Here is a 7,445-nt window from a genome sequence, read left to right as displayed (position 1 = left end):
ACGAGAATTTATCTAAACGCGTCTTTGTGGCATACGATCGTCGTTGTTTCAGCCATTTCCTTCAACAGCGTTTTAATTTATTCGCGACGACAACGTTACGACGCAAAAGATGAAAGAAATCGGCGACGTCTGACGTACCGTCGATACAAATATTTGTCAGAGTGGTCGAAAAACCAGTTATAAGCAATTTCATCGTTGCGCGAGTAATTTGAAGCTATTATGGCTTGTTCCATAGCATAGGATCCATGCAGACGCGAGGTCATCGAGAATGGTAAGGTCGATGTGCGCGGGGGCGCATCGTATCGTTCGCGATCAGCCACATACGACAAATGCCTAAACTAATCCGTTCGGACGAAACGTAAAGTCACCCTTCGAGCACACGGGTACTGTGACTAATCGATCACGACGCAGCCGGTCTTTCACCCTCTCTTCTGCCTCCGGTTGAATTTTAACCGCGCGCTCATCCGCGTCAGCTTTTTACTCTCCTTCTTCGTCGATGATCTTCCTAGCCCGCAAATACCGTGTAAATGCTGCTTTTATAAACCGAAACAACCAACGATACTTAACGAATATTTGATAGATAATTTTGAGGAACACGGTTTCAAGGAAGTCGCGCTACTTAGGCGGATGACCTAAGCTAAATAAGAGAATAGGTTGTTGTAACTGAAGAAGTTAAAGAAATATAAGGAAAACAGAGAAAACATAATATAAAATCTTTCCATAAAATTGCACGACTTTCTACCAGAGTGTTTTATGTAATCGACTGCGTAATTTTATCGTATATTTCGATAATCGATCGAAAATCGATGGTTAGCAAACGTCGTAGAAAATTAATTACTCGAAGATGATCGAATAAACCAGTTCGTAGCCACGTCCTTGTCTAGACGATGTTATAAATACGTTTTGAAAATTCCTCTTAATTTCTATGCCGTGGCGATTTGCAAGAGAAACGTCGAGGAAGAAATTTGCATAATGTGTAACACGGGTTAGAGATCAAATATAGCGTTTCGAATGGGACTAACTTGCCATTCGAGCTACCTACATGGTTACCCCGAGCGCGTCCGTGTTAAAAGACGTAACGTTTATAGAAAGGGAGGGACGAGCCATTCATAAACAAGCGCAAATAGAGTTGTGTGCACTTCTAGTTGAGGTTGCAGTTGAAAATGCATGACGAAACACGAATGACACGTGTTTGAGCGGCACAGCCGCAACACGGTTAAACTGTTGTGAGTCACGTGTTACCAGGATACGTGTACACGCATCAAGGATCCCGACAACAACGAAGAGCCCCGGAAGAGAAAATAGTTGGAAGTGCATCAGAGCAGAAGAGGTTAGGGCTTTCCCATGGTGACTTTAATTTCGTCTATTGTTCCCTGGTCGACATTGCCCGTTTGCCACCCTAGTTCATTCGCCACCAGCTTTACGAAAACGTAGACGTAGCGCGACGAGCATCGAATCGATCTTATTACCCAGGGAAACGCGCTTGATTTCGATCAGCGCGACGAAACTGCTCCCCGAAAGGCGTTTGTCTCTCGAGATGCGGAGATTTCGAACGCGTGATTTAATCGACGCGCGAGAGAGCTTTCGCGAAGTTTGCAGTTTCAGCGGTACGAGGAGACGAGGCGGGACGAGAGGATCGATCGTAGTTCGATGGACGGAGAAGAAATAGAGAAAAAGATCTCTCTCTCGTTGGTAAATTTTCGCGAGCCAAAGCGCGGCTGGTCCCAATTGAATCGGTCAATTCTGTGGAGAAAAACGGTGGCATCCGGCGCGCGCTCTGAGGTCAAGTAGACGACCTCGTATCCTGGGTCTTGGTTAGACCCTTGCCTCATTGACGGCTGCGCCCACGGGTCAAACTCTTTGACTCGCGACCGCTGCCAACTGCCCCCTAGACAACTCCACGATTATTCTTATCGCTCTTGCGTATGTTGTATACGTCGTAAATACTACGGCCATCGGTTCTGGCTTCATTCATAAAATTCGACGATTCCGAGAACAGCTAGCTCGTGCGCGAAGCTTCAATGAACCACGCGCTATGACTACTATCTACGATTGAAACCGCGAGACAGCTAACGTTGCGGAAATGCCTCGATCAACGACGAACGATTCTCTCTGTCGTTTCTTCGTTATCTCGAGTCTAATATTTGTGGAAAAAATGGATATAAACGCGTTCGTGGAACAACAAATGTACGATATTCGATGGAAGGGCGCGTTCGAAAAGGAAGAAACGATAAGTCCGAGATATTTGACCGTAGAAAAAAATACGCGATTCCTACCTTTCTTTCTACGGAAGCTGTCGCTGTCTCAAATCTTTTTCTATGTTTAGAAAAACATAGTTTTTGTTGGTTTTAGTTGCTCGAGACGAAGGTGCACGGTTAACGAGAAATTCAAATAAAAACGATATCGCGATCCATCGTTCAGGGGTGGAAAGTTTATTCTTGCGTGTACGTATTAACGGCTGATTTGGTGCAGAGCAACGTTCGCAAGGGGTTCGAAACGATCATGAAAACGTGTCTACATACTCGATGTGTTAACCCGTTGCCCATTTGAACAGCTCTTGTGACCCTTTAAAACAAACAGGACGTCGCCTAGGGAACAAAGATTCGGGAACGAGTAGCGGAGAAATGAAAACGAAGAGAAAAAGACGGAGCAAAAGGGCGAACGAAGGAGATTTATCGGGTTTAACCCTCTGATGCTCGATTTCGTAAGTGGCGCGTATTATGTATACAAGTGGCACAGCTGTGGAACAAAACGACCCCCATTATTCTCAGGACTTGTACCGCTATTAACAGGAATCGATGCAACTACATCGTATTGTACATTGTTGTTCAATAATGATTACCCATCATACGATGGATCTATTGTTCGTTCTATAAAATGATCAAATGGTACTACGGAAGGAAGAACGATTGATACTAATCGATAATTTGAGACTCGTTTCTACGATATTACAAGCATATATACATGTATAAACGTAGCAATATAATATTTGTAAAAACCTAACACTCTGTTCTTAATAATTGTTTCTACGAAGTTGTTGTTATGAATATTTCATATTACGTTCGTGATTAAATATCGATGGTAGCGAGAGACGTAACTCTTGTCGATGGATAAATAAAAACTGATTCTGTTGTGCTACGGCCGAAAACTCGAACCGGTAAAACGTGAAATTTCACTACCCTTTCTCCTATTCCTGTGATCTCGTGGAAATTCTCGAATACTTGGACACATTTTTTTAACGAATAAATTTGTTTGGAAAATTTGTGAAATTTTGCAATTAACGATGTTTATAAATCTGGGATAACGAAGATGTAACGATGAAATGTTTCGAAAATTGTAATTTGCAGAAATTTTTCACTTGCACGTACGAATAGATAAAACCGACTCGATACGGAAGAACAGTCGAATTTATTTATTTATACTTAGTACACGGGTGACGTCTTTTCATACGGACAGACCTCGACATAAAGAAACAAACAATCAACAATTAAATTAAATTACGCGTGATACGGGAATAAAAACGTATTACGTAGATACGACGTTTCCAACATGTTTCTTAAACACGAGCTACAATTATGAGTCGAGTAGATTGGCATGTTTGCAGATACGATTGATGCAGCTATTAGAGGCATAGTTAGTCCTGTACGGAGATGTGCGCGGTAATGGAAACTTCCTGAGAGCCCTAGATGAAGCATTAAGCTTAAAAAGCTGCAGAATTTCTGTCTGTGTAGTTCTGTCTATCTACGGATCGTAGTTATCGAAACGAACTTACCGATTTCGTAGAAGGCCGAACGTGCATCCGATAACGCGCGATGGATCGAATGGAACGTATCGAACGAATCGAAATGTTTCGTTAAAGCGCAGAGTCAACGTGGTCTGCTTTTCAACGACAACGACGGAGATTCGAATCTCGAAAAGTATCGCGTACGATGTTTGATCCAGAGATAGAACCGACGAACTGACCGCGTAAATCGAAAAGAACAAATCGATCGATCGGCAATTGGATTTCTATGGAATGGCAAAGAGAGCGGAACGCGTTGTCGCGTCGTATCGGGCTCGGGGATGGGTCAAGGTAAAAAGGGGAGACGGAAAAAATGGTTGGTAGAGAGAATGCAGTGGGTGGCACGCGCCCAATGCCGTAACTTTAATATATAAACGCTTAACAGGCTTGGTGTAACACGAGACACATCGGAAGGGACGTCAGCCGAGTGTCACTCAGTCATTCAGTCAGCTCCACTCGTTTCGTGCTCTCCTCTCGCTCGGCAACGCTCTTCTTCTCTCGCTCTCCCTCTGCCATTCTTGCGGTAAGTGTTAGCGCGAGTATGCCAGCACGCAACGCGCACGTACGCACGCGCACGCGTACCCGCACTCGCACTCCTATTCCGAAGGATGAGATCGAGTTCCGAGCAAACCGCGATAACATCCGAGGGGAGAAAGAACACGAGCCTTATCTACCGCGTTAATTCCTTCTATTCTCTCTCTTTCTCTCTCTCTCTCTCTCTCTCTTTCTCTTTCTCTTTCTCTCGCGTTTCCTCTTTCCTTTCGTCCACCAGATCCCATCCGTCCGTCTGAAAATCTGCTTTTGGTTTTTCACGATCAATCGTGTGGCGCGTTGCTACAACACGCTCATTCTCACGGGTATCCGACCAACGATGCGAGACGCTACACTTGATCTCTCAATTAGACGCTTCGTACGCTCTCTTATCCACCCGTGTTCCGACGTTACACGAAACACCTCGCACATATCCAACGCAAGACTTAAACGAGATCGTCCGTTAGACGCATACAGAGTACGGCGAACGACGCGTTCACGCGGACGTTGTGTGATTCTTTATGAAGAAGCTGGAAAGAAAAAGAGGGGAATAACGTTTCTTTGATATGTGCGATTTTCGCTAGTCGATGTCGTGTACATTTGGACAATGTATAATAATCTGTCTGGTACACGCGTCCGGTAGATTTTCCGATTTACTTTCCTCGGCAATATATGCGATTTTTGCTATACAAGTCTACTAACCGCGGCATCGCCACTTATGCTCCGACGTAAACGAAATAAGCGAGAACGCATTCTCTCCAAACTCTCTTAAAACGCTCACCGTCTCTTTGTTTCTCGACGTTACCATCGTGAAATTGCGAACGAGACTTATCAACCGAGTTCCAATCGAGTTCGTATTGTACGATCGTTTCTCCGCTGTTACTGAATGGACAAGTAGATGTTTTAAATGTAATTTGTATGTGTTAAGAATTGTGGATCTTGTGGCCGAAATATCGTTATGGAAACATTAAATTTACTCTGGGCATTAATATTAACGTTGACACATATTTATTTTATAAACGATTTCTAGAATATTCATCGATACACACTTGCACGCGTCTCGGCACTTTCTTCCATACCCGACCTTTCATTGGCTGTTAACCGACTGAACTGTTTACATTCGTCTGTTTTTCAGTCGCCGTGTACACACATATCTCCACACACTGATATCCACATACAAATATCTCTACTACGCGTTTGACCTAGTCCAGCACGAAAATTATACATATCTCAATATTATAAATCATCGTCACGCGCACGATATATTCATACGTAAAAAATGATTTTAAAGCGCGATGCAATAATCCGATCGATCTCGAAAAAGAAAAGCCAAAAATCTGAACCTAAAGTTCTGTCCGTTGGCAAATCGCCTCAAAATCTTTCGATCGACCCAATGCTGATCTTTACCCAATCGCTCGGAGAAAAAGAGTGTAAAGGGAAGGGACAGAGGGTTGGAAGGGCGAAAAAGGAGAAAGGAAGAGGGATGGCTGTGAAAGAGAAGATAGTAATGCGGTTAAATGCCACGAGACTCGAGTACCGCTGGACCTCTGGTTTAAATGGTCATTTGTTAGAGACGCGGGAGACAGAATGGGAGAAAGCAACGGTACAAAGACACGAGCCTTGATTGCACTTTAATTCACCTTCTCCTTCTTTCGTTCCCTGTGATCTATTCTATACTCGAGCACGATCGCACCAGTCATTTAAGCAGGAAGCGCGTCCCTAGGGAACCGAGTCTCGGCTTTCATCGACGAGAAAAGTTTTCAGATTCGTCTATCCCATCGACGATAGTCTACGTCTTTCGATTTGTCTTACGAAATGACCTATGTATGTGAGCGAAATACATATTTAAACACTAGAGTTAATTGTTTGGAAGCTAATGGTAAAAGAAGATAGCAAGTTTGATGATAAGTTACAAATTATCAATGCCACGATAAGAAATACTTGTTACAGAAATAATTATTTAACATGATAATTGGAAATAAAATGTCCGCTTTAACACGAGGACAAACTGAAAACTGTCGTTACGAAATAACACGTGTCGTAAAAAATGGAACACGTTTGTTCGATCATACTTTTCCTTGTACTTTGTTTTCTTAAAGATTACAAATATCGGATATCGTTTTGTAAGTAAGAGCAACGTTCTTCGCGGATACTTTGAGATTTATTTTAAGATAAAAATATGTTTCAGCGCGTTTAGAAGTTTCAAAACGAGTAAATCGTATTTAAAATGCCTACATAGAAGATATAAATAGCGACAATGTTGATTAATTGTATTTGTAACTTTATAACGGCAACATGGAAAAACAAAGAAGCGGAAAAGATCGGAAGTCTGTCGTTATACAAACAACTCTCGGCTGATCTATCGCGCCAAGCAATTAACCTCCTTCGCTCGTCAGATCTCTCTAAGGCTAAGGTTTCTTTCCTTATCTGCTGAATGAATTAAAACACGAATTAAAATGAATTTGCTTTCAATAACATATAAGCTACGTGGTTCTTTTGTCCTGTGTACACGCGTATCCACCGCCTATGCACGTACGTCGTACGAAACATCCTGATCCTTAAAAGGATATAAGTCTGTTCGTACTGTGAATAATTAGCTAAGATACGATACATGCAAACGGTTATATTTACAACATTATAAAAATGTCCTTGGAATTACACGATAAAATTATTTGGTACTATGATTGACTGTTGCATCGACTGTTTTAAATATGTTAGCCAAGCGATTTAATTTAACAGGATCAAGTTTCATCTAGAGAAACGACTTTACCTGCTCGAACAGAAGCATCGCGTAATTTGTTTACATAATTACGATACAATAGAGAAAATTGTTATTGGTCGCGATACAAGCTACTTCCATCGAGAGAATAAATTAAACGTAATTTCGCGTTAATGGAGTGTAGAGGATCGTTGATCACTTGGAGAATGATTGGTTCGAATAACGAGATAACTCGCTGTTGAAAACCGTCGAGTATATTTAAAATGACAAATAAATTAATACAGACAATGATCGCTCGTACTAGCAGATTCGCCAAAGACAATCGCTGTAAATCGCTAATTGGATCGCTTATAACTCGTTGATAACCGATAGATACCAAACTCCTTACGATCGCGTCTGTTTATTGAAACTGAA

This window comes from Bombus affinis, chromosome 3, assembly GCF_024516045.1.
Source record: "Bombus affinis isolate iyBomAffi1 chromosome 3, iyBomAffi1.2, whole genome shotgun sequence".
In the NCBI taxonomy this organism is placed as follows: Eukaryota; Metazoa; Arthropoda; class Insecta; order Hymenoptera; family Apidae; genus Bombus; species Bombus affinis.
The sequence above is the reverse complement of the archived record's forward strand: the minus strand, read 5'-3'. Positions refer to the sequence as shown.